This window comes from Triturus cristatus, chromosome 3_2 (assembly GCF_964204655.1).
Source record: "Triturus cristatus chromosome 3_2, aTriCri1.1, whole genome shotgun sequence".
Classification (NCBI taxonomy): domain Eukaryota; kingdom Metazoa; phylum Chordata; class Amphibia; order Caudata; family Salamandridae; genus Triturus; species Triturus cristatus.
The window spans coordinates 1,037,871,469-1,037,898,535 of NC_140584.1; positions in this window are offsets into that span (position 1 = coordinate 1,037,871,469).

Here is a 27,067-nt window from a genome sequence, read left to right on the forward strand (position 1 = left end):
AATATTTGTCTGGAGCCCGAGCGAGGCTCCAGCACCTTGGGGACATAATTCCTTTAGAGCCCTGTGAGGCTCCAACGTTGGCCCCATCATTTGTATAGAGCCCACGAGGCTCCCCCATTGTCGTGGGGCATCCCAGAGCCCAGAGAGGGCTCAGGAGGCACGCTGGTGCCAGGTTCCTTTCCCCAGCTGCCCAGCACTTAGTGGGCAGCTGCGACGTTTAGGTTGTGCTCAGTTGCTCCTGGATTGCGCAGCCTGCGCAGTCTTGCCCTGACTCTGCTGGACGAAGGGCGTTTTAGCCCCTGAAAGGCCAGGTGTGCCTGGGGACAGTTTTGCTGTGTTGTGCCCTCACCTAGGGTACCTGGTGATTTTTACATATGTACTTTTGCGCCTGCGCAATGCCTTTATGCTCTGTTTCTTTCTAGCTGTGCCTATGCGTGGGAGAGGGTTTTTCATAGTATAGGTTAGGCTGATGTGTACATGATTCCCTGCGTAATATTTTCCTAAGGTGGTTAGGGTTGCATAGGTGGTACTTACCTGTTACCAGTGGTTACTGGTTGTGCGCTACATTTTCTAATTGGTGCTACAGTGATTGTATGTGCTATGTTCTAAAAGTGTTATTCCTACCAAGTGCTAGTTCTAAAATTGCTTATTTCTGACAGTGGTCCATGAGGCCCTGTCCCATGTAGATCATTCCCTTGTAAATTCTGCCTGTGCCAGTGGCACATTGTAAAGTGTGTGTTTTTATCTAATGTGTTTTGGTATAATACAAAGGCTATTTTTTATATAATACCTTGTGTGGAGTTTCCTTTGTGGTGGGCCTTGGGTTGTTGCTGGGTGCGCGCGCAAACGCTTTACACATTGCCTCCGGGATAAGCCTGACTGCTCGTGCCAAGCTACCAAAGGGCGTGAGCAGGGGTTATCTTTGGCGTGTAACTTCCTTGCCCTGACTAGAGTGGTGGTTTCTGCCTGGCTTTGGCGCAAGACTTAGCCAACCAGAAATCCCATTTCTAACATTGGTGATCAGCGGTGGGATTTGGACTTGCGTTTGCGCTGTACCGCAGCAGCAACTGGCTGCACTACAAAACTCTGCATTTAGATAATCACATTTAGGGGATTATTGTTTTTGAAGTCCATTATTTCTTCTCCTGAAGGTATCATTGTGTAATTGTGTCCAGTACATTTGTCCCCCGCCCTGCGCCCAGAGTTTGTTACCTGTGTCACGTGTGGTCAGGTTGAGGAATCAGGGGTGGTAGAAACTGCCTTACCAGTCCGAGGGGGGGGTTGTGTGTGGATGAATGGTGTGTGGCACTAGACGGTGACTGTGAGTTCTCTGGGATAGAGAGCTTGCTGAATCCTTTGTGAATTGTGTACTCCTGTGTTAAGCTCAGACCCCTATGTTCCCTGTGTAATCTTTTCTCAAGAACGTCCGCCAAAATGGAGCCAGCTTTTAATTTCTGTGGTCTGTTTAGATACAGTATGTTAGAGTTGGTCAGGTTCTGTGAAGAGAGAGACATAGAGGTGGGTGAGTCAGACACCCAGTCCAAACTGAGGGACAACCTGATCCTATGGCAAAAGGATGAATGGGAACGTGAGCGCAGTGAGGAAGGTAGGGCCCGGGCCACACGCCAAGAGGGTGGTGGGTCTGAGGGGAGCCCTGAGGAATCTGAAGGGGAGGAAGAAAGTGACCTGACAGGGACGCCAGTAGATAGTGAAGACCCCATAGATAGGGAGTCCCTTGCTGGGTCCAGTGTCAGGAGCGGAACCCCATCCCTTTCCCTGTCCCAGAGGAGTGGGTAGATAGGAGGGAAGAAAGGGAGCATCAGCTGGCCATGGAGAAGCTCAGGTTAGAGCATGCCCAGGCTATGGCGCAGCTGGAGGTCAAGAAGCAACAGCTAGAGACTGAGAGGGTCTTGGCGCAGGAGAGGATAGAGGAGGCTTAGAGGGCCTCCACCAGAGGCAAAGTAGCTCTGGAGGGTAGACTATCCCCTGCGTGCAGTTTTAATTTTCTGGGCTCCCCAGGGAGTCCAGTGGTGGAAACTATATAGATTTCAGTGTAGGAAATCACAGTCCCAGTTCCCCCAGTCTGGTACCTGTTTCCCAGGAGGAGGAGTTAAGGTTGAAATTCAGGGGCAGTAGGAAACTGTCTCACCAGTCTTGGGAGGAGTTTGTGGATGAATGTGATCATGCACTGTCCGATTGGGTGAATCAGAATACGGAATGTAGTTATTCCGGCATGTATAGGCTGGTTATCAGAGAGCAGATGCTCAGTCATTGTGGGCCGGAGTTGCGCCAACACCTGTTGGGGTTGGAGGACGGTGACCATTGGGACCTTGCAGAGGAAGCAGACCGTTGGGAAAGGGCCCAAGGTTCTGATGAGGAATGGGAGAGTACTTCTAACAGTAGTGGTTCAGGTATCTTCCAGCCCAGCGTGGTGGAAGAGGCTCAGTGTAGCCCAGCTAGGTCCCAGGATAGCGAGGAGGGTGTAGGGGCTCACTGCCTGGCTCAGTGGAGCAGGAGTGAGAGGGTGACCGAGGGTCCCCAGACGCACGAAGCCCTGCCTCAGGACTTGGATGGTTTCTTGAGGGAACACCAGGTTGGGGACCTAGGCTGTCCTGTTAGTCCATTTGAAGATCTCCTAGTGAGTAGAGGACCTGGAGCGCCTGTAAACAGAACTCCTGTGGTTCTAGAGTCTGGCAGTACAGCTCCGGTAGGGAGGGTACAGGAGTCCAGCGTGAGGAGTGATGGGGGGATGAGTTTCCCAGTGGATGCACCAGTGGACCAGGGACTAGCCAGTTGGGCTAGATCTTCTTGGGGGGACCCGGGTGGCGCCACTTCTGTTCTGGGGGATCTTCACGCACTGTCAGGTGGACAGGGGACGGGAGATCTGTGCCAGACAGACAGTCACACGACACATGGGTCATGTGTCAGCCTCAGGGGGATGGCGTGTGAATCCCCAGAAGGCCTGGAGTGCCAGGCAATTATTCCACCAAAGGTTCTAGACCAGAGGTTGGGAGGCCAGGTTCAGGATCAGCCTGACCTGAAGGGTCGGACAACTGTAACCAAGAAAACCTACAGTGTGGCTGACAGTGCTTAAAGAAAAGAAGACAGCGTTGTCAAGATTCAGGCTGCCACAAGATATTGCAGGCTCTAACTGGTATCAGGACACCACTTGAAAAGGTGCAGGGAAGGACAGCCTGAACTTAAACATTAGGCGAAAAACCTATTGGCACAGCTAAACAATTGAATACAGGCGGTGCATATCGAAAGACGTACCTGCTTTAAGACACCATTGAACATGTGTCAACGTGACTTTTTAAAAAATTCTATGACTCCACTGACTATGATGCAAGTGGTCTAAAATCACAAAAGTTGAGAGGTGATAAAGTCGTCCTGAACACCCACAGAAGGACTTCAACCCCTACACTTAAAAAAGAAGAACAAAACTTTGGTTTTAAATTCTCGTCCGTCCTGAGGAAGGTGCTACTATTGTAACCTATGCACCGAAACGCGTCGACAGTGGGACTTTTTAAAGCATATGAAATGTATTTGTGTAGTATTTGTTAGCATGGTAAGAGTGCTGTCCTGAGGCGGAAAGCCGGGACTGTTTTATGCCCACAAATTGCTGCTATCTTTTTAAAATTGCTGCTATTTGATTTTACACTGAGTGCTTGTTAAAACTGCTCCATTGTGTTTTTATACGGACTTGCAGAAGCAGGGCGCGAACCCCCGTTCCCTCCTCATCGCTCCCGCCATCTTGGGTGAGGGGGACGAGCTGGGCGAGCACTCTAGTGCTCAGACCCGCCCGCCCTTGACTCTACAAAAGCTCCTTGCACCCCTGCCCCCGCTGATTGTTAGCATGGTAAGAGTGCTGTCCTGAGGCGGAAAGCCGGGACTGTTTTATGCCCACAAATTGCTGCTATCTTTTTAAAATTGCTGCTATTTGATTTTACACTGAGTGCTTGTTAAAACTGCTCCATTGTGTTTTTATACGGACTTGCAGAAGCAGGGCGCGAACCCCCGTTCCCTCCTCATCGCTCCCGCCATCTTGGGTGAGGGGGACGAGCTGGGCGAGCACTCTAGTGCTCAGACCCGCCCGCCCTTGATTCTACAAAATGGTACCCTGGCCAAGGAAGCGCAGCGGACGAGCGCAGCGGGCACGCTGGGCGCGCGCCGAAGCCGCGCCAAAGCCAAGCCCGTCTGCGCCCGTCCGCGACCGGACACGGCCCAGGGCCATAGCCCCTGGTCCTGTTAACCGGACTCGGTGGAGTAGGGACGAGCTGTTGAATCTGTCCGCCGTCACATGTAGTGACGGGCTCCACAGCATGCACACAGGGGTGGACACAGGTTGCAGATCCTGCCAATTCCGATTCTGCACCGCAATGGTTGATACCCGGGACAGCCCCACCCTTTCGTGCGGCTTGCTTAATGTGAGGTCGCTGCGCTGCAATAAGTTTGACATCCACGACCTGCTCGTGGACAGACAATTGGACCTGTTATTTCTTACAGAAACTTGGCTGGATACACACTCCGACCCTGATATCATTCAGGCACTGCCGGATGACTATCTGATGGTAAGACTGGACAGACCTGAGGGCAGAGGAGGAGGTATTGCACTTGTATTTAAACACTACCTTGCCTGTCAAATTGAATCCGTCCACCTGGCGGCAAGTGAGGTGGGGATGTTCACAATAAAAATCAATGGGGGTACAACTGTTAAGGGCTATTTAGTCTACCGACCACCTGGCCCTTTGGCTAGGTTTAAGGGCACTCTCATAGAATGTGCCACAGAGATGGTGCTGCGGAGAGATAAGTTTCTTCTTCTCGGAGACTTTAACATGCACCTCGAAGATCCACTAGACAAGGGAGCGATGGAGTTCCGGCAGGATCTTCAAGCACTACAGTTAGAGCTAAAGGGCCACCTTCCTACTCACCTACATGGTCATCTGCTCGACCCAGTTTTTGCAAACTGGGAGGAAGTTAGGGTGGCCCCCCCAGTGCCTCTCCCGTGGACTGACCATTTTTTGGTGCCTTTTGAAATCTCTCTCCCTAAGAACAAGGACACTGCTCCCACTCCCTATAACCATCCCAGGCGCAAATGGGCGAAGTTTTCTCTGCCCAAATTCAATGAGGCTCTGATAGCCAATGGCCCCATTGGAGGCGATGATGCGGATTCGGTAAACAAACTACTTAACGACCGCATCACGGCTGCGCTGGACCAAACGGCCCCGTTAGACCATCCAAAGAAGGATGGTCGTAAACAGAGATCGGCACCATGGTTTAATGAGGAATTGCGGGGTGCCAAGAGGGAGTGTAAGCGTGCTGAAAGGCAGTGGAGGGAAGCATATGACAATCAGGAGAGAGAGAGATACCTCATCCACAGACGAGCATATCATAATCTTATCAGGATAACGAAAACTGCCCACTATGCCGAAAGAATTCTGGATGCAGAGAACTCAGCGAAAGAATTGTTCTGTGTATACAAATCTCTTGCTGTCCCTAAATCCTCAGCGGGATCAGAGGACTGCTCTGTGGCTGCCTGCAACCGCATTGCTGATTACTTCAGTGACAAAGTGTCCAAAATCTATACCACCTTCCCTGCCCAACCAGCGGCAGATGGAAAGTTCGAGGCGTCAGTTAGAGAGGAAGATGGTCACAAGTTGCTGCTCAATTTCTCTACCCCGCAAGCTGAAGACCTGATCAACATATGTAGATCAGTGAAATCAGGTTCCCCACGGGACCCAGCATCTCCTAAACGGCTGGCCGACAGCCTGACAACACTAGAGCCATACATTAGGCACCTGTTGGATATCTCCTTCAGGTCCAGCACTGTGCCTTGGGAATGGAAACAAGCAGTGGTGCTCCCCCTCCGCAAGAAGCCTAATATCAGCTTCGAAAAACTGGAGAATCTGCGTCCCATCTCCCTCCTTCCCTACTTCTCGAAAGTGGCGGAGAAGTTGGTGAACCAGCAGTTAATGCAGTTTGTGGAAGAGTCTAATCTCCTTCACGCCACCCAGTTTGGATTCAGACCTCGACACTCGACTGAGTCAGCACTCCTTATGGCTTCCGAATCCATCAGACAGGGGGCCGACGAGGGCCACACTATGGCCCTGATCCTGCTGGACCTCAGCGCTGCGTTCGACACTGTAGCACATTCCACCTTGCTACAGTGTCTGAACAAAGCAGGGATGGGTGACGCAGCGCTAAAATGGATTCAGTCGTTCCTCTCGGGCCGTGGTTTCCAAGTCAGGCAGGGTGACTGCTACTCCAGGCGAATGGCACTGGATCAGGGGGTTCCACAGGGCTCGTCCCTAAGCCCAACGCTTTTTAATCTATATGTGGCCCCGGTCGCCTCCATAGTGGAGAGCTACGGTCTGCGCATGGTGTCATACGCCGACGACACGCAGCTGGTCATCTCCCTATCGCGTACTCCCGGCCTTGCGGCGGACATCTTCAGAGCATGCATGCAAGATCTTGCTGCCTGGATGTCTGCCAACTGCCTTAAACTTAACGGCAACAAGACTGAGGTGCTGGTGGTAGGGGGAGACCGGGCGGCGTGGACGTCGGCGTGGTGGCCTCCTTGCTTGGGACCAACACCTACCCCCTGCCTGGAGGCGAGGAATTTAGGTGTCTGGTTCGACTCCGATCTTACCTTTGGCCCCCAGGTCAACCGGGTGGTCGGCACCTGTTTCGGGATCCTTAAGACTCTCAGGAAGGTTTTGGAGCTCCTTCCCGTTAGAGCCCGCCGAACATTAGTGCATGCTTTAGTCACGTCCAAGATGGACTATGGCAACCTTCTCTATCTAGGTATCCCCGAGAAGAATCTGAGCCGCTTACAGGTCCTGCAAAATGCCGCTGCTCGGCTAGTTCTCAAACTTCCTAGAAGATCAGCCTCCAAAGCCGCGCTCCAAGCCTTGCACTGGCTTCCGGTCAGGAGCAGGGTAGAATTCAAGGCCCTCTGCACCTGTCACCGGATCATTAATGGCAGGGCACCCCCTCCTCTTCAGGGTCTCCTGACACAATACGAGCCATCCCGCGCGCTGAGATCCTCTGGTTCAGGGCGCCTAACTATCCCAAAGGTGTCCAGAGCAAGGATGGGTGGCAGGTCCTTCAGGTACCTCGCCGCATCATGCTGGAATAAACTTCCAGTAGCACTGCGTCGGGAACCATCAGAGCTTATCTTCAGAGCCAAGCTGAAAACATATCTGTACACCAGATAGTGGCCCTCCCCGCAGGACTCCCTCTGAACACGCTCACACTCTCAGCGCGGGGACACGCCGTTGTGCGTCACCATTGCGCTCTACAAGACCCATTATTATTATTATTATTATTATTAACCAGTGTCCTGACCGGTTCTTCTTCCAGAGGTACCGCCCCAGTTGGTAGGGAGCAGGACTCGAAGGGGGTGCAGAGGGAGGGAGTCCTCGCCTCTGACCCCGGTGCAACCTGAGGGGTTAAACCCTAGGTTGGGAGACCAGTTCTCAGGGAGAGGTCCTGAGCTGGTGGGTGAATTGCGTTATGAGGTCGCCTCTCAGAGGAAGAGAGGGCAGAACCCCAGAAGAAGAGGTAGGGGAGGAGAGCCTCGCCCGTGACTTTTGGTCAGCTTGAGGGTACAGACCCTAGGCTGGAGGATCAGTGGCAATTTAGAACTGCCCTGATGAGGGGTAGAGTGGAGAATGGTTGCTATGTGCCAGGGGTTACTACCCCCCACTCTGTGGTTAGGCAAGGACCAGTGGCACCTGGATGGCCTAGGGCCTGGTCCTGGCCGCGGACAGCTGAGGAGTACCAGTGGGGTAGCCCAGTTAGTCCGCCGAGTTTTTTCAGAGGGAACCACGTGGGTTCAGAGTGGCGTAAAACCGGAGAGTGTCCCTGCTGTTGCGGGCCTGCGTCCGTGTTTTATCGCCCCAAGCAGAGAAGACCATCACGGTGGTGATTGGTCTACCCTGCGTTTTATGCTGGATGGGGGTTGTGTTGGACTTGGCCCTTCTGGCAGGTTCACCCCTGAAACTTTTTGCTTTTACTGGGGACCTGGTGGTAGTGATTTTTGGTTTCTGCACACTTTATCGCTGTGTCCCAGGGTAAAGTGCGTGCGTGTAGTGAGGTTGGCCTGCCCTCCCATAGGAATGCATGGGGGAATGTATGTGTCCCTGGTGGTTCCTGATGCGTGGGGGTGCAGGTACGAGTTTGGTATGTGCGGACTCGTGTGATGAAATGCTGCGCGATGATGTGTGCGGTGTCCATGTAGCTAGTATGGAAGTGTCACTTCTAGACGCTGGCATAAATGTGCAGTGACTGCCTGTCGCGTGATTGGCTGGCTGAGGTCATGTGATGGGCTAGGGAATCCCCAGAGTCAGGATGAGTCACCCAGTGGTGAATGGGGAGATCAGCAGCCAGATGGGTGGGAGGAGTATACCTAGTACCTGAATAGGGCTGGGCTTTCCCCACACAATGCTGGCTCCGCCCCCTGCGGTGCGACTGATGACCCTGGCCTGTTCTCTGAATAGGGAGAGGGGCTGAGCAAAACAAAGTGCTCATGAACCAGTTGTAACTGGTTCGCCCCTACCCTGCACCTTGAAACAAAGGTAAACCTGTGTATAAGAAGGGGCTGTGACCCCATGTAAAATGTTCTCTTCCAGGATCCTATCTGAGGGGGGCTGCTGCTGCTGCTGGAGGCCAGGAGGAACCGCCACTTGGGACTGCCTTCCTGCCTGGAGGGCCCAGTGAGCTGGCCCCTGGCCCAGCCTTGCCCCCCTGCCTACCTGCCTGAACTTGACCAGGACTTTGTTCCTGGACCTTGCCTGCCAGCGCCTGGGAAGCACTGCACTTTTATTTGAGAAGCGCCTGCATCTGTGGCCAGCAACGCGGCGCTACGATAATCTAGGAGGGAACCCCGACGTAGGGATTCCCCCGCTTTGCCCTGGATTGATAGCGGGTGCCCACCCCGCATTGTTGTGCTCATTGGCGGGTGCCCCCCCCCCCGCTTATTCGTTTGTATCTCACAGCGGGAGCCCACCCCGCCATATATTTCTTATAACGAGGGAGCCTACCCCTCTTATTGCCGTAATCTAGAATCACCGCCGCGGCCGGGCTCTCCGGAAGTCAGGTAGCTACGGACGGGACAGAGGCGTGGCCCAAACAGGAAGCAGCTGGGAGCCCACCCCGTGCTCCTGTGTGGAAAGAGGAAGCCGTGCTATGATTGAGGGAAGCGGATGGGAGCCTACCCCGCGCTTCCCCGAAGGGAGGAGATCGAGCGAGTCTGCGAGCAGCAGCGTCGCTGCTGCCCCGTCGGAGGGCTACCGGCCACTGCAGAGAAGCGGAGACGACGCGGGAGTCCCCCGAGAACAGCCCGGTAAGTGGGAAGGGCTGGGGGACTCCGTGCGTGTGCTGTGGGTGCCGGTCCCAGACCGGCCTACTCCTCGAGCGGCCCCCGCCTGATAGGCGGGGTCGCTCCAATGCGGACAGCATTGTTCAGAGCCCCGAGTTAGGCTCCCACGACGGGGGCATTTCTTTGGCGATTTCGAGCCCATGAGGCTCCCACGCGGGGCAAATTATTTGTTTAGAGTCCCCCGAGCGGGACTCCAACGAGGGGGGCATTCTTTGTGTAGAGTCCAGAGGGACTCCAACTGGACCGCAATATTTGTCTAGAGCCCGAGTGAGGCTCCAGCACCTTGGGGACATAATTCCTTTAGAGCCCTGTGAGGCTCCAACGTTGGCCCCATCATTTGTATAGAGCCCACGAGGCTCCCCCATTGTCGTGGGGCATCCCAGAGCCCAGAGAGGGCTCAGGAGGCACGCCGGTGCCAGGTTCCTTTCCCCAGCTGCCCAGCACTTAGTGGGCAGCTGCGACGTTTAGGTTGTGCTTAGTTGCTCCTGGCTTGCGCAGCCTGCGCAGTCTTGCCCTGACTCTGCTGGACAAAGGGTGTTTGAGCCCCTGAAAGGCCAGGTGGGCCTGGGGACAGTTTTGCTGTGTTGTTCCCTCACCTAGGGTACCTGGTGATTTTTACATATGTACTTTTGCGCCTGCACAATGCCTTTATTCTCTGTTTCTTTCTAGCTGTGCCTATGCGTGGGAGAGGGTTTTTCCTAGTATAGGTTAGGCTGATGTGTACATGATTCCCTGCGTAATATTTTCCTAAGGTGGTTAGGGTTGCATAGGTGGTACTTACCTGTTACCAGTGGTTACTGGTTGTGCGCTACATTTTCTAATTGGTGCTACAGTGATTGTATGTGCTATGTTCTAAAAGTGTTATTCCTTCCAAGTGCTAGTTCTTAAAGTGCTTATTCCTGACAGTGGTCCATGAGGCCCTGTCCCATGTAGATAATTCCCTTGTAAATTCTGCCTGTGCCAGTGGCACATTGTAAAGTGTGTGTTTTTATCTAATGTGTTTTGGTATAATACAAAGGCTATTTTTTATATAATACCTTGTGTGGAGTTTCCTTTGTGGTGGGCCTTGGGTGTTGTTGCTGGGTGCACGCGCAAACGCTTTACACAGTGCCTCCGGGATAAGCCTGACTGCTCGTGCCAAGCTACCAAAGGGGGTGACCAGGGGTTATCTTTGGCGTGTAACTTCCTTGCCCTGACTAGAGTGGTGGTTTCTGCCTGGCTTTGGCGCAAGCCTTAGCCAACCAGAAATCCCATTTCTAACAGTTTGCTACCTCTTGTATTTTGTTTGCTTTGGATAAATGCACAATTGTCACCATTGCCTCATGTAACGTAACGTTTGTTCTTGTGTTTTGGGTGTCTGCCATTTATTGCAGTATTATACCTCTACTTGTATTTTGTACTCATTTGTAACATGCACACGTCACTTTTCCTCTTGTAATGTATCGTTTGCTACCTCTTGTATTTTATTTGCCCTTGATACATGCACAATTGTCACTATTGCCTCATGTAACGTAACGTTTGCTTTTGTAACATGCTCACTTGTAATTTTCTCCTCATGTATCATTACTGTTCCTATTGTGAAGCGCTCTGACACCTTCGGGTAAAGTCTGCGCTATATAAAAACGCATCAAATAAATGAAATAAATAAACAAAAAGACCATTGTAGGCAGATATGAGCACATGGCCCGCTGGGGGAGGGGAAGAGGGGATCCTCCGACACCCAGGCCGTCGCTGCTCAGACCCGGGCGCCTACTGCAACAGAGAGGGCGATCAGGGTGGTCCGGCCGTCCGTTGCACTAGCCGTCTCCCAGCGCGGGCCCCAGCCAGGGATGAAGAGGAGGGGGGCGGGGGAGGCACAAACGTTTCACCACTGCACTGCCACCCGACGCGGTAGCCGAACCTCATCCCCAGGCCCACTCGCCGGAAGAAACACTGCTGAGGGGAGAAGGGATTCACGCGGGGCCCCAGGTCCAAGCGACACGGCGGAGGTAGGGCCGCAGCAACCCGCAGAAGTAGGCCCAGGAAAGTCCAGTCAACTGTGGCAGGAAGCCCAGGAAGCAGGCCCAGGCGCACAAGGGGAAGGTTAGGAGGTTGGTGGAGAGGGGGTGCCGGGGGCACCAGGTCACCTCCTCGCCCACCCACCCGATATGATGGCCGTACCCTCACCTCAACACCACCGCCAGGGGAATAAGGGCACCTCTACCAGTGTGACAACGACAGGAGGCCGGTCCCACCTTCACTTCAGGCCCTCCCGGCCGCGGGCATGGCGCAGGGTGCCGGCTGGAGCGAAGTCGGACAAGAGAGGGGTAGGCCACCCCAGAGCCTCAGCCCCAGCCGGATCGGAGGCCTCTCTCCGCTCGTGTGCCACAGGTAGGGGACCGGCCCACAGGGCAGTGGTAGTAGGCCCAAGCAGACCCGACACAGGAACAGAAGGCCGCACCCCCAGCAGGCCCGCACACCCGCAGGAAGGTCCCGGTTGCAGGCAGGTCCAGCGCCCAGCAGTAGCCCAAGGCCTCCGGGTTCTTTCACCTCAGCTCGCCGCTGCCCGGTCCCACCAGCCCGCCCCGCTGGGCAGGATCACCACGCCAGTGCCCAGGGCCCACAGGGCAGAGCAGGCCACAAGCGCAGAGGCAGGCTCGGTCACTGTCCACCACTCCCTGCTGCTGCCGACAGTGGCAGTCGGGCGCTCCGGGTGCCGTGACTCACCACGGGATGATGCGGATGAGCCGGTCCGTCTCCGGAAGCAGCGCCCTGAGCCAGCAGCCGATCAAGGACTCACCTCTCCGATGTGCACCGCAGACGGCTGGGCCCGCCCCACAGCCCGGATCCGCGGTCAGTGCTTTTTCGCCCCGTTCCGAACTTGGACGCACCACTGGGCCGTTCCCGGCGCCACAGAGGGGGTCTTGGGTGAAGGTTTCAGTGGCGCCCAGGGTCTCAGCTCCGGCTCAGTCCTTCGACGGGGCCGCCATTTTAGGCGCGCGGCCATGGAACCAGGTCGGCAGGAGCCCAAATCTGCGCAGAAACGGCCCAGGATGCAGCTAGGGAGGGCAGCGGATCTCCTGCAGCGGAAAGGTACGGTGGGTGACAGCTATCGGCGGCGGATGCAAGGCGGATGACGGAGGGGGCCGGAGCACTCTTAGAGTGTGACCGCCATCTTGACGTCTCAGGCCACTCCCCCAAGGTATTTTCTTTTACATGCTGTTTCTCCTCTTTAAACACATTTTCATAGAATCATAGTTGCAACTGGCATACATGACCATTGCTCAATGTGCTCTGCAGAAAGATTAAGAATTGGATGAAGATGTATTCTGTACACCATTTAGTGACATCCACTGTAAAAAACTATGCCTGTCTTCAGCCTCAACTCCAGAACTCTCAATCTTAGCCCATGCTATCGGTATTTTTATAGGGCGCTCATTGCCCGTGAGGATAGCCAGGTGCAATGTAGCAGGTGTGCGTGGCCAGCCCTGGGGCTTGTTCAAAAAGCCAGGTCTTCATCTTCTTGCAAAATTCAAGAAGAGAGGAAGGGGCTCTGATGTGGTGTTGAAGGTCATTCCAGAGTTTACAGGTCAGGTCCGGGAAGGCGCAGCCCCCTGCTCTGTTTTTGTGCATGCATGGTGTGTGTGTTTGTGAGAGACCGGCAGAGTGGAGGGGTCTGGAAGGTTCGTGGAAGTGAATGCGGTTGTTTAGGTAGGCAGGGTCAGTTTTGTGGACAGCTTTGTAGGTGTGGGTGAAGAGTTTAAAGTGTATGCACTTGTGTATTGGGAGCCAATGGAGTTCCCCAAGGTGTGGTTTGATGTGGGCTCAGTGTGGAAGGTTGAGGACTAGTCTGGCTGCTGTGTTTTAGGCAGTCTGGCGTCGTCTTGTGAGCTGGTTGGTAATCCCTGCGTACTGGGTGTTTCTATAGTTTAGTTGCTGCTTGGGTGATTGTTTTTCTGGTGTTGTCTGGTAGCCACTTGAAGCTTTTCTTCAGCATTCTTAGTGTTTTGTAGCAGGCCGACACCACAGCATTGAATTTGATAGTCATGTCCTGTTTGTTGTCTATGAACATTGCGAGGTTTCTTGCTTGCGAGAATGGTGTGGGATGATACCAAGGTCTGTGTGCCACTAGGTGGAATGCCATGGAGGGGCGTTTTTCCTGAAGACTACCACTTCAATCTTGTCTGAGTTGAATTTGAGGCAATTGGATTTCACCTAGATAGCTGCTTCTGTTGTGAATGTGGTGATCTTGTACTTGCTGTTAGGTGTGTTGTCCAAGCGGCACAGTATCAGTTGTGTGTCATCAGTGAAAAGGAGTAGGTTTATGTTGTGAGCTTGTATGACATCGACCAGCAGGGTCATGTTGAAGGGCGTTGGGCAAGCGAGAAGCCCTGCGGGACTCCACAGATAAGTTCTGCTGCTTCAGAGGCGTAGGGGGTGGCGTGTTGACGTTTTGGGTTCTTTTGGCGAGGACGGAGCAGATCCATTTGACGGCTAGGCCCTGGACGCTGCTTCATGCAGTCATTGGATTAAGATGGAGTGAGAGAAGGTGTGGAATGCTGCTGATAAATCAAGAAGGATTAGGACTGTGGCTCCCCATTGTCGAGGATCATCTGGATGTCAGCTGCTATAAAGCCTGTTTCTGTGTCTGAATCCTGATTGTGCATTGCCCATTATAAACCGATAGAGGCAACCTCAGTTCAAATTACGGACTATACAAGAGTAATATGCTTCACACAAAAAACACAACAAATCCAAACCAGATCGAAGAAAAAACAAACACTCTAGGTAATGGAAGATTAAGTAAATATGAAATATAAACAGGAACTGTTTTGCCGACTTGGATTACCTTAACATGTTACACATTCATTGTTAAGGAAATTGATCTGTGTTTTTGTCTGTAGTGTTAAAGCGCCAGCTAAGAATCCCTTTGAGTGTTCTCTTTAAATTAATTCCGGGTCTGAAATCCGGAGGAACCCAGCCCACTTAAACCCCTGGATGGACCTCAACCAATCCCGGTGATATTTACACATTTTTTTAGACTTTCATCGGGACATTTTGACTGCTTTCAGCAACCTAGATATCTGCGTGAAACAACCCGGTTCCGTGTGTTTTTCCGGCCAGTCTCCTACTCCCGGTGAGTCCGTTAACCACAGCTACCTGCGCATTCGAAATTAGTGCGCAACTCGTCATGAGGCCCGTTGATGATCGGTACCAGGTTCGTCTTCATAAATCTGTCTTCGCCTAGGTGCAGAGCGTTCTTATTTAAAGCATAATTGTATTTCATTACCTCACAGCTCGGCATCTTAGAAATGATAACGGGGTTTCGGGGGAGGGAAAGGATTAATTTTATATGCTATTTAGTTATAATAAACAATAAAATCAGTGTACCAGAAACCAAACTAAACTCAAAAAATTCCATTATAAAATAACAACTGAAAAGAGTTTATGAGCAGCGCAGCTAAAAAGCTGGGCTTCTTGATAGTTCTTTGCAATCCAAACAAAAGAGGGCCAAGATGTACTTTGAACATTCCACAGAGGAGGGGATGGCTTGCACCCAGGATGTCCAAAAAATGTGCTTTTACAGGCCTAAGTAAGATCCCACGATTGTCGCTGCAGAGACAGGGAACCTGGGCTATGCAAACCACTATTTGGGATAGGCATCCTGATCCAGGCTCTGCTAGGCTTGGCACACTTGCTGCAACATGTCACTACATTTTAATGCTTGAACGCTCACTGGATATGCAACTTTTTTTTTTTTCTCAAACGTCTTTTTATTGATTTTTAGTGTGGTTACCAGCAATATCAGTTACAAATACATACAATCTCTTCCCAGTAATTCCCACATTTTACATAGGGTACAGTTTCTTGGTTTGAACGAGAGATTATTGACTGTTTATCAGAGCGATTAGCGATTAGCTGGCATCCCCTTCATTTATGAACGTACAACTTTTCCCCGTCTCCCGTCCTCCACCCCCCGAACCATCGCTTAAACTTAATGGGGCAGATTTATGTTAACTGGCGCATCCCTGCAAATCAGCAGGGATGCGCCAATTATTATGCGCCACAGCTGCGCCACCATGGATGCGCCGCATTTATAATGCGGCGCACCATGGGGCAAAAACGGCACAGATGCGTGACGCATCTGTGCCGTAAAAGTGGCGCATTGCTGGAGTTCCGTCGCAAGCGCGACGCAGCTCCAGCAATGTTCTGGGGGGCCCTATCAGTACAATGCTGCGTCAATCCTTACGCCTGCTTCAAGCAGGCGCAGGGTTTTGACGCAGCATGGGCCTAAAAGTGACTGAGTGAAATCTTGTAGATTTCACTCAGCCACTTTTAGGAGGCGTTCCTGCGACGGAACGCCCCCACCTGCCCTGGAACGCCTACATGTGGCGCAGGGCTTTACAACGTGACGCATCTCCCAGATGCGTCACGTTGTAAATACCCCGCACCATGACGCAGGATTTGCGCCGCTGCTGCGTCACAAAAGTGACGCAACGGCGGCGCAAAAGTGGCGCAAGTGCAACATAAATCTGCCCCAATGTAACTATAGGATGGAGTAGGATTGGATGCTTCTTCAGTATGTTGTTTTACCGGCAATAGGAGGAGAGTATTCGATGTTCGGCACTTCTTGACTAGGCCCTCTTTGTTCATGTTATCACGTTCTTTTCTTAAATTGGAATAAGTGTAGTGATCTAATGGTTGGTGGACATGTTGTTGATAGAAGACCCGCGATAAATAATCTTCTAGAGGACCTTATAAGTATTCAAAGTTTTTAAAATTGTCCCTAAAGATGTCTGCCATTCTTTCCATTACAAGAGCCCTCCATAGGCGAACATGCCATTGTGTAATAGCGGGAGCTTCTTTTGTCTTCCATGCTGTTGTTATCGCACCTTTGGCTGCCCCCAAGCAAAGCCACATAATAGCTTTGACTACCTTCGTCTGATATTGCAGTGAATCTGATCTGAGCCCTAGGAGCGTAAATTCAGGCGTATCTGGAATTGGATGCCCCAAGATTCCTTTGATTTGAGCTAGGATTTCTGCCCAGAAGGGACGAATCGTTGGATAGTCCCACAAAAAGTTGAGAAAATTGCCCAGTAGCCCACAGCCCCTCCAGCACCTATCAGAGGACCCCGGGAATATTCCTTTCAGCTTTCTGGGGTAGAGATACCAGTCATAGAGTGTCTTATAATGGGCCTCTCTCATACCCATGGAATGATTATTTTTGGGAATGTCTTTCCAAACAGTTTTCCATTGTCTTTCATAAATCTGATGCCCCCAGACCCGCTCCCTAAACTCCATGAAGCAGGGTATAGGTGAGTGCAAAGTTGACAGCAATAATGCATATATTAATGAGATGCCTCCCCACCATGATCCCACCCTCCTCACAAACTTTTCTATGGGTGTCAAATCCCTGGTTGTTGCTTCTCTGATTTCTGGGCTCAATACCCACTGCTTACGTTGGAGATAATGATAATGTTCCGAAGGTTTTAGGTTTAAATTGTGATGGCAGTGTTCAAAGGTTAATATATAGTAATTATGAAAGAGGCTCGATACCATGAGGCATCCCCCACCTTCTAAGCATCAAAAGGACCTGTTTGCACTGCCGTCAGGAATGCAGGATTGTGATGAATCAGGGTGTGTGGTGAGTAGAGGTGGGCGTAGTGGGCGTAGTGGGGCTACGTGAAGCAGCACGTAGTGTGCCCAATTCTACGCACACTATGCGCTTCGCGTAGCCCCACTACGTGCCACCCACCTCCCGCCCGCCCTTCTTTTAAATAATATCAGCAATATAAAATAAATTAAAGTAAAGCGACTTACCGTAAGCGCGGCGTCTCCGGGGCTCCCTCTTCTTCGTTTCTAATTTCTTCTGACAAATGCGCATGCGCGGACGCCCGCGCATGCGCATTTCTCGCGAGAAATGCGCATGCGCGGGTGTCCGCGCATGCGCATTTGCCAGAAGAAATTAGAAACAGAAAGAGGGAGCCCCGGAGACGCCGCGCTTACGGTAAGTCGACTTACTTTAATTTATTTTTCATTGCTTATATTATTAAAAGGAGGGCAGGCGGGAGGTGGGTGGCGGGTGGCAAGCAGCTACGCTTCGCCCTCGGCGTGTGCGTAGCGCTGCCCTGCTTCGCCTACTTCGGAAAGTGCGAAGCAGGCAGCGCTACGTACACTACGTGGGCGAAGCGTAGTGCTACGCCCGGGGTTAGTGGTGAGGGGAAAGTTGTCCAGTCAGCTATCTTCCTGACCTCATCCCACACTTTAAGAGTGGTCTGGGTAGGCATACTTAGATATGCGTTCCTTGGTCGGTCCTGCTTTGGTTTCTAGAGCACATCCCAGATGGTTCTCCCCAATATCGCCCTATCCATGTGTGACCAGTGTTTATCTGATTCTCTCTGTGACCATTCCGTTACTACCCTGAGGTGCGCCGCTTTATAATAAAGGGTAAAGTCTGGAAGGGCCACTCCTCCCTCACCTGTGGACCTTCTAAGAAGTTTGCATGGAAGCCGCGCCCGTCCGTTTTGCCATACATAACGTGTAGTCATCGTACATAATGTCGGGAACAAATCGCTGTCTAGAGCGAATGGGAGGGCCTGGAATAGGTAAAGTAATTTAGGAAGAATTGGCATCTTAATGGCGTTTATACGGCCCAGCCAAGAAACATAAAGTGGTCCCCACCATTTCAGATCATTTTGTAATTGTTTCAGGAGAGGTGAGGGGATTTGCCCTATAAAGCCCCCATACTGTAGCAGTAATCCTCACCCCCAAGTATGTAAGGTTGTGTTTGGCCCATTGAAAAGGGAAATCACTGACCAGGGAGGTCATCTCTCCCTCGGAGGGTGTACATTTATTTAAAAAAAAAAAGGATTTAAATAGGTTAACTCGAAACCCCGCTATTTGTTCTATCATTTGAAGTTCGTCCTACAGTGCCGTTAACAGGGCTAGTGTATCTGTAGGAGGACATCGTCTGCGAATAGTGAGATTTTATGCTCATCTGTACCAAATTGTATACCCTTGATCCCCTGTTTTGCTCTTATCCTGGCTGCAAAGGGCCCTATACTCAGGACATACAGTAAGAGCGAGAGGGGACATCCTGTCTTGCCCCTCTACCTAAGCTAAAAGCATCCGAGCTGGCGCCATTAACTACTACCTTGGACCGTGGTTGCTTATAATTAGCTTTAATCATGTTAACAAACTTCTCGCAAAACCCAAAGTGCTTTAACATTTGGAAAAGAAAAGGCCTTGCCACTCTTTCAAATGCCTTTTCGGTGTCGAGCCCTTGCAAAATTGCCGGGATGCTACGCTTCGAGGCCTTTTCCACTAAGTGAAGAACTCATATAATATTGTCATGGGTTTGATGGCCTTTAATAAATCCCGATTGGTCGGGGTGTATCAGACCGGGCATCAAGTCCTCCAATCTAGTCACTAGTATTTTGGAGTATAATTTGGCATCTAGATTTAACAGTGTGATCGGCCTGTATGAGGAGCACTGCTGAGGGTCTTTCCCTGCTTTGGGGAGGACAGTTATTAGAGCCTCGTTCATTGAGTGTGTTACCACTGAATTTGCTGCTATATGATTAAATAACGCGGTCAGATGTGGCACCAGCTCCATTGGATATGTTTTAAAGAAGTGAGACGTTAGACCATCAGGTCCTAGGGACTCGTTTGAAACTTTATTTTTTAACTGCAACCTTAGTGAAATTCTTTGGAAATCTACACACTTTACCAAAGCATGCAGGACTTTTCACTTAGCCACTTCGGTGTGAAAATCGTGCATTTTGCAATATTTTATATCACAAGTATCATTATGTAATACCAACAAAATGATTCTGCATACTATATACTTGACAGAAAACTGCTATGGGCTCATTTCCCCAGTAATTCCCATTCAGACACAAATGTAAGTTTAGACCTGAATCGAAATTTGCCTAGCATAGTAACGGTACGTTTCAATTCTATTAAGGACATTGAGGCGAGCATTATGCTTTTCTTTCCACGCTTTATTTTATATAACCAAAACACAGCAGCCAGAAAAGCACTAAAACGTTTTTTGTCCCAACAGCATAGGAAAAACGTAAGAAGAAAACCAACAAAGTCCTTCAATAGACTACAAATCCCATCAGTCCATAGGGGGATGAGGTAACATAGTCCTTCCATAGTGTCAGTGCTCGATAGAAAGGTTGTCCATCTTGTGTAATCCCCCTCTTTCTTCGCGCGAGAACCCCATCCGATCACTTGTCCTGTTTTGAACCGTCATTCCCTAAAAGAGAGACACCACGTAAGAATCCACAAGACCAATGCTACTCTTACCACATTGTCTATAACAACCTTGAACCAAAACCAGTCCACAGTCAGCAGCAAAGGATTTTCAAAACTGATTACTTACTCAGATACGGGTGGGTTCACACCAGTCAAGTGCTCCGGTGGGATAATCCTCGCCTCCGTGTCCTTAATAGAATTGAAACTTACCGTTACTATGCTAGGCAAATTTTGATTCTATGTCAGGACCGGAGGCTCAGATTATGCTAGTTCAAAGCTTACTTACCACCAACTGAGCTACATCCACCACTGGCTTGAAGTGAAACCGTTTAAAGGTGGAATCAGAGGACCAGTCCGCTGCTTGCATAGGGTCCTTTAACCTGGCTCCTAGGGAAAAAGCCTTAGAGGCCATTGCGCCCATGGCCGAATGAGCTCCAAACAGCTTTGTGTCAATTCCTGCCTACTGCATGACCCATCGCACCCACCTGGCTATAGTGGGGGAGGAGACTGCTCTGTGCGGTTTCCTCAGTGCGATAAGAATTTGCTGTTCGCCCAGAGGGCGAAATTCAAGAGTCATATCCTCATATGTTTTAAGGCAATTCACCACACAAAGCTTGGGGACATCTGTAAAGGCTGGGTATGAAATCGTCCTGGACGCCGATTTGGTACGGCGGCCCAACGAACAAGTAACCCCGTCCGGGGAGAAGACTCGTGCTGTAATGTCCAAAGCCCTGACGTCAGAAACCCTGCGACAGGAAACCAGGTATAAAAGCATGGCCAATTTAGCTGAAAGCTCCTTCAAGGAAAGATACTTGTTGGGTTGTCAAGACAGAAATAAATTTAAAACCAAATTGACGTCCCACAGAGCAGAATATCATGGTTCTGGGGGAAAAGATAGGCGAATGCCCCGCAAAAGCAGACAGACGAACAGGTGCTCCCCCATAGGGGCCCTATCCACTGGACAATGAGCTGCTGAAATTGCAGAACGTACTGTATTAATAGACCGATACGCCAGACCATCCGTTGCCAATTCTGCAAGGAAATTTAAAATGGGAACGACGCCTGTGACCCCGGAATCCAAGTCCTGTCAAAGACACCAACGCACCCACTTAGTCCACGCTGACCGATAGTGATTTGAGGTACTGTCCGCCCAGGCCTTAGACAAGAGTGTCTGAGCCGGTCCCAAAAGACCTGGGAGCGGCCAACGTCTCCTGAAAGCCTCCATGCCATGAGGTGGAGAGAGCCTTGGAGGATGAGGTGATGCTGCTCCCCATCCGGATTGAGAAGAAGATGAGGGAGCTGGGGGAATAGGATTGGAGAATCCCAAGAAAGTTCCAGAAGAACTGGAAACCAAACTTGAGACCGCCAACACGGCATCACCATCACCAGCTCTGCCCCCAGATGCCGGACCCAGGCTGCCGTCCTCACCACCATCGAGAAAGGCTGTAAGGCATACCCCTGTTCCTGGCTCCAGTCCTGGAGGAATGCGTCCGTGGCCTCCGCTAGGGGATCTGGCCTCCAACTGAAGAAACGCGGAAGTTGGTGATCGAGGAGGGACGCAAAAAGATGTACCGAGAACGGTCCCCAGAGGTCGTTCAACCACCAGCTTCCACAGGCTGGACATCCAGCTTCCACAGGCTGGAATCCGTCAGATACCTGGAGTGCCAATCCGCCACCTGATTGGCTTGGCCTGGGAGATACTCCGCTGTCACGGAGACGTGCTGAGTCAGGCAATATTCTCAAAACTCCTTTGCCAAGTCCGCCAGGGCTCGGGAACGAGGACCCCCCAGGCGATTCACGTAACGGACTGCCGAGACATTGTCCATCTTTAGCAAGACACATGAGCTCGCCTGGTCCTTGGTCCAGCAACGAACTGCAAACGATCCCGCCAGGAGCTCTAAGCAGTTGATATGTAACTTCTGCTCCTCTGACGACCAAACGCCGCCAGTGGAGAATTCTCTGCAACGGGCACCCCAGCCTGACCTGCTGGCGTCCGACTCTATAACCAAATACGGCGTCGACCCGAAGATTGCTCAGTCATTCCAGGCCTGCATGTGGGTCAGCCACCATGACGTCTCCTCTTTTTCCTCTGCCGAAAGAAGAACCATTTGATTGTATGACAGAGCTCTCCTAAGATGATGCGCTTTCAGGCACTGCAAGGCACGATAGTGAAGCGGCCCCGGAGAGATTGCCTGAATTGACGAGGAAAGGAGACCTACCACTCGGTCAATCTGCCGGAGAGAAGTATGAGTCTTGGCGATGGTCTGCCTCAACACGTGCCGAATTTTGGCCATCTTTCGAGACGGCAAACTCAAGGAGGAGTGGAGAGAGTCCACGACGAAGCTGAGGATCACCAGACTCTGAGTCAGTGAAAGGACCAACTTTTCCCCATTGATGACAAACCCCAGACTCTCCAAGAGGGCAAACGTCTGTTGCAGCTGAGCTGTCAACTTCTGGGGACACTGAGCCATGAGCAGGACGCCATCTAAGTACACTATCAATCGCACACCCAAGCTCCTTAAAAACTCTACCACTGGGTGAAGCACCTTCGTGAAACACCATGGTGCTGAAGAAAGACCAAATGAAAGGGCGGTGAATTCGTAAATTTGACTCCTCCAGCGAAACTGGAGGAACCGTCGATGCGGAGGATGGATGGGAACCACTAGATAGGCGTCTTTTTAGATCCAACCTGACCATCCAATCGTTCGGAAGGAGAACTTCCCGGAGGAGATGAATTCCCTCCTTTTTGAAATGCCGGTAGATCAACCACCCATTGTACTCTTTGAGGTTGATTATAGGCCTGGGCAAAATTTCCGTTCCGTTCGCGGAATTTGCGATAATTTGGCATTTCCGCGTTCCGCGGAGAGCGTGGAAATGTCAAAATTTCCGCATTCCGCAGCTTTGCGATAATTTGGTTCTTGCTCGCGCTGTAAAATAATACATTCTTGCGCGCGCGCGATCGCCTTACCTGAATCCCCGCGTTCGCCGACAAGTTTTCCCGATCCGGTCGCGTTCTCCATGAGATGTTGTATTGTTTTAGCCATTTGCGCTGTCTCGCGACAGTTTGCGTCCGCAGTGACATCATGCGTCGCGCGATCACGTCTTTCTTCTCGCGATCATGCACCGCGAGACAACTGAAAACAAGATGGCCGTGCCCGCGAGCAACCGCAGGGGTAAGTTAGCGACCCGCAACCATGCAGAAAATATCGTGAACGGGCGGGAAAAAAACTTCCGCATCTTCGCGATATTTCCGCTTGTTTGCGGAGATTTTTTACATTTTCGCGATAATTTGCGAAAGTCGCTTTCGCAAATTCCGCCCACCCCTAGTTGATTACCAGGCATCTCCCCCCATCGGTTTTGTCCACTAGAAAACGTTGCTTAGGAAGCCGTTGGGGTGCAGAGCTGATCGACAAATGGCTCCTTTCCTGAACAGCGCGGATACCTCTTCGTCGATTAGCTGGGCATCGGCAACGGAGAAGGAAATGGGGTGCGGAAGCCCTTCCTGCCGCGGCAGATTGTAAAACTCTATGTGAAAACCTTTGATGGTCTGTAAGACCCAAGTATCTGGCGTGAGCTCCGCCCATGCATCCTGGAAGGCCACCAGGCGACCCCCAATGCGCACTTGCTCTGCAGGCATAACACTTACCATTTGTCTGGCCACCACCAGAGTTGTTTTTGAAGCCGCCCCGGCCGTGGAAGCGATGTCCCCTGGTGGGATAAAAGTTGGTGTAATTGGCTGAGGAGTTGTACTGCCCTCGCCTGGAGCCTTGTCCCTTGTTACCGTTCTGTTGTCCGCCACGGCCGGTCTCGCGGCCCCTACCGCGACCGGCCCCATGGGAGAACCGTGTCTGGAAGACCCTTTTTATGTTGGACTGGGCCTTGTCCAATGAAGTAAAAGTGGCTACAAATTTGTAGGCCTGGGATAAATTTCCGTTCCGCTCGCGGAAATTGCGATAATTTGACATTTTCGCGTTCCGCGGAGAGCACGAAAATGTCAAAATTTCCGCATTCCGCAGCTTAGCGATAATTTGTTTCTTGCTCGCGCTGTAAAATAATACATTCTCGCGCGCGCGTGATCGCCTTACCTGAATCCCCGCGTTCGCTGACAAGTTTTCCCGATCCGGTCGCGTTCTCCACGAGATGTTGGATTGTTGGTAGCCATTTGCACTGTCTCGCGACAGTTCGCGCCCGCAGTAATGTCATTGGTCGCGCGATCACGTCTTTCTTCTCGCGATCATGCACCGCGAGAAGAGTGAAAACAAGATGGCCGCGCCCGCGAGCAACCGCATGGGTAAGTTGGCGAGCCGCGACCACGCAGAAAATACCGCGAACGGGCGGGAAAAAAACTTCTGCATCTTCGCGATATTTCCGCGTGTTTGCTGAGATTTTTAACATTTTTGCGATAATTTGCGAAAGTCACTTTCGCAAATTCCGCCCACCCCTACAAATTTGCCCAACTCTTTCACGGAGGGGTCCCCGAACAGGCCCCCCTGAGCCACCGCGCCCACCTCCGAAGAGGCCAAGTCGGCCAGTTTCGGGTCCAGCTTTAATAGAAGGGAACGCCGGCATTCCGTCGATAGGGCGCAGTTGGCGTTACCCATAAAGACTATCGCCCTCTGCGCCCAGTTTGACAGGACGGCGGGAGATATGGTGGAGCCCGTCACTTTAGCTTCCTCCACCATATCTAGAATTTTTGTCATCGGATCTATGGCGTCCAGGAGTTTATCCTGACAGGAGTGCAGGAACGATCGATTCCCTTGCGGGGGTCCTTCATATATTTGGCCAGAAAGGTAGCCATCTTCAAATCTTGTTCCGGGGTAAGGGCTACCTTCCCCTCCAATGTGGGGCACGGGCACTCAGCCCTGAGGCACCCCTGTGCCTCCTTCTCGAGTGGCTTGCAGAGGCGGCCCGCCACAAACGTGGCCACCTTATCCCCAGGTGCCCAGGCTGTGGAACGCGGATGCATGATCTCATCCGGATCCAGCATACCTGTGGCATCCTGCGGCAACATGATCAACGAACTGGCCGGGCGCCAAGAACGAGAAGACCCCGCATCGTCCGAATCTGTCGGGGAACCTCCGTCGTTAGATGGGGAACCAGGTGCTGTAGAACCTTGCAGCTTTGGCGTCGGAAGCAGCGCAGGGGAAGGGGGGACAGTTTTAGCCCAGAAAGCGCTCCTGAGGCGCTCAAAGGCGTCTTTGTCCACCCCCTGTGCCACTTCTGAGACACCCTCGTCACATACCTTCTTAGGAGGTGGGGGACCTCCTACTGCCAGCGGGGTCAGCGCGGGGTTAGGTGCTCCTAGATGGGCCTGCGCCAACTTGGCGCACTCTGCCACAATGTGGTTGGAAAGGCGCTCCTCCATGGGGCCTACCACCTCATTGACACATCTATAGATGGAACTATCCACGGCCTCAAAGAAGTCATCATCCAAAGGGAGGTATTGGGCAGACTCCTCCTCTTCATAGTAAGTGCCCTGCTCCATCTTGCCACTGCTAAAGTGAACCTAATCTAAAAGAGGGAGGGGAATCCTGACAGGTACCTAGGCAGGCTGAGCCTGGACCGAATTTGGGCAGACCTGTGGACTGCAAAGCTCTTGAGCGCGGGGCAAAACCGCTAGGGACTGCACTTGTCCCAAGCACGCTGGCCTTCAGAGACTGACGAGGCCGATCAGCCACCCGGCACGCTCAAAAACGGAAGCTGAACGTGTGCAAGTCTGCCATCAGGCGATTCTGCGGTCGAACCGCCACTACTGACCCCAGCGGGCGTTCAAAAGTCTATCAGGGTGGAGATACAGACCCCAGAGGGCGTAAGTGGTGTGGCGGCAGGGGGACAGGCTCCGGCAATGCAGCTCACGCAGTGCGGCTCCTCATCTAAGGAACCGCGCTGCGGGGGCAGCAAGACGCGAGAGCTCTCCCTGGCGGGCATCAAGCACCGCCGCAAGCCGGCCGGCCGCGTAAGAAGCGAGGAACGCTCCCGCGGCCGTGAGGGGAATCTGCAAAAGAAAAAGCAGGTGAAACACTCTAAGATACAAGCGATCCCCTCAGTGCCGATTAACAAACATGGGCTACGCAGAACCATAAAAATACACGCTAAACCATTCAGATCAAGAGAAAGGAAACAAATTGACTTAACTGGCTGTGAAGCAGCGAAGAAAGAGGGGGATTACACAAAATGGACGACCTTTCTATCCAGCACTGACACTATGGAAGGACTATGTTACCTCATCCCCCTATGGACTGATGGGATTTGTAGTCTATTGATGGACTTTGTTGGTTTTCTTCTTACGTTTTTCTTATGCTGTTTGGACAAAAAACGTTTTAGTGCTTTTCTGGCTGCTGTGTTTTGGTTCTATAAAATAAAGCATAGAAAGAAAAGCATAATCTGAGCCTCCGGTCCTGACATAGAATTGGGATTACAAGTAGTGTGACAAGACTGCACTATTTCCCCATTCAATTTTCTGCAGGTAAAATTTGGAGAAACAAATTCAGGGAAACACTTCACCATTATAGTTTTGTTGCTCAGCACAATAATGAAGTACTGGTGCGTTTTCCCACTTTCTTAAAGTTTAGATCCTCGCTTTTTACATTTCCTCTCTTCCATTACCACAAAACCTCTCTGTTGGAGGAAGACTGCCTATTTATTTCGATGCTTTTGTGAAGACAGATAAAGACCCGCAAAGAGAGCGAGCGCTTGGAAAAAAGGTAAAAATATTTTTAATATATTTGCCAGCTCTGCTGCTGCAATTAGGAGATTCAGATATATGTTTAGAAACCGCTGCCTGTGTCCTAGCGGGCTAGAAACTTTAATAGCAATGCTCGATTTGCTCAAGTGGGGCAGTCACTTTGAATTTAAGTGGCTTCGCTCAAGCAGGTTGAGTGTGAATTAAGCAGCTCTCGCCTGGTCCTGTTTGATCACCGTAGTGTTGTGTGGAAATTTAGCTTGTAACTGAACATTATCTGCGCCATCTTGCCTCTCCCCAGCGCCACGCACAGCGAACACACGGCCGCCATTTTAGGCACCCCACTCTCTCTCCCCGCTCATTGCCGATCACCAGCGCGCCCCTCAGGCGCTGCGAACATCCCCCGCGCGCTGGCCACCCCCGCTCTCTCATACATGGGCCGTAAAACCTCTCCTTCTGCGCGACCCTGCCATGGAATCGCACCCCGTGCCTGACCAACACCTCCTTTCATCCCATACATGGTCATACATCCTTTCTGATAACCCCCTTCCTCCGCGCCCGATTGTCCGAACCGATCCCAGGCCATCACCTAGCCCTGCGGATGCAGTTTATTGCCCCTACTGTAAGGGAAACACCCCACATCAAAGGGATTACAGCAGATCAAGGCCCCCACCCCCTGAGACCCGACCGGTTGCACACACCCCCGGGAACTGGCGGAATATCCTGCTGTGTGATAGCCATCTCCTACTGCGGGTGGGGTG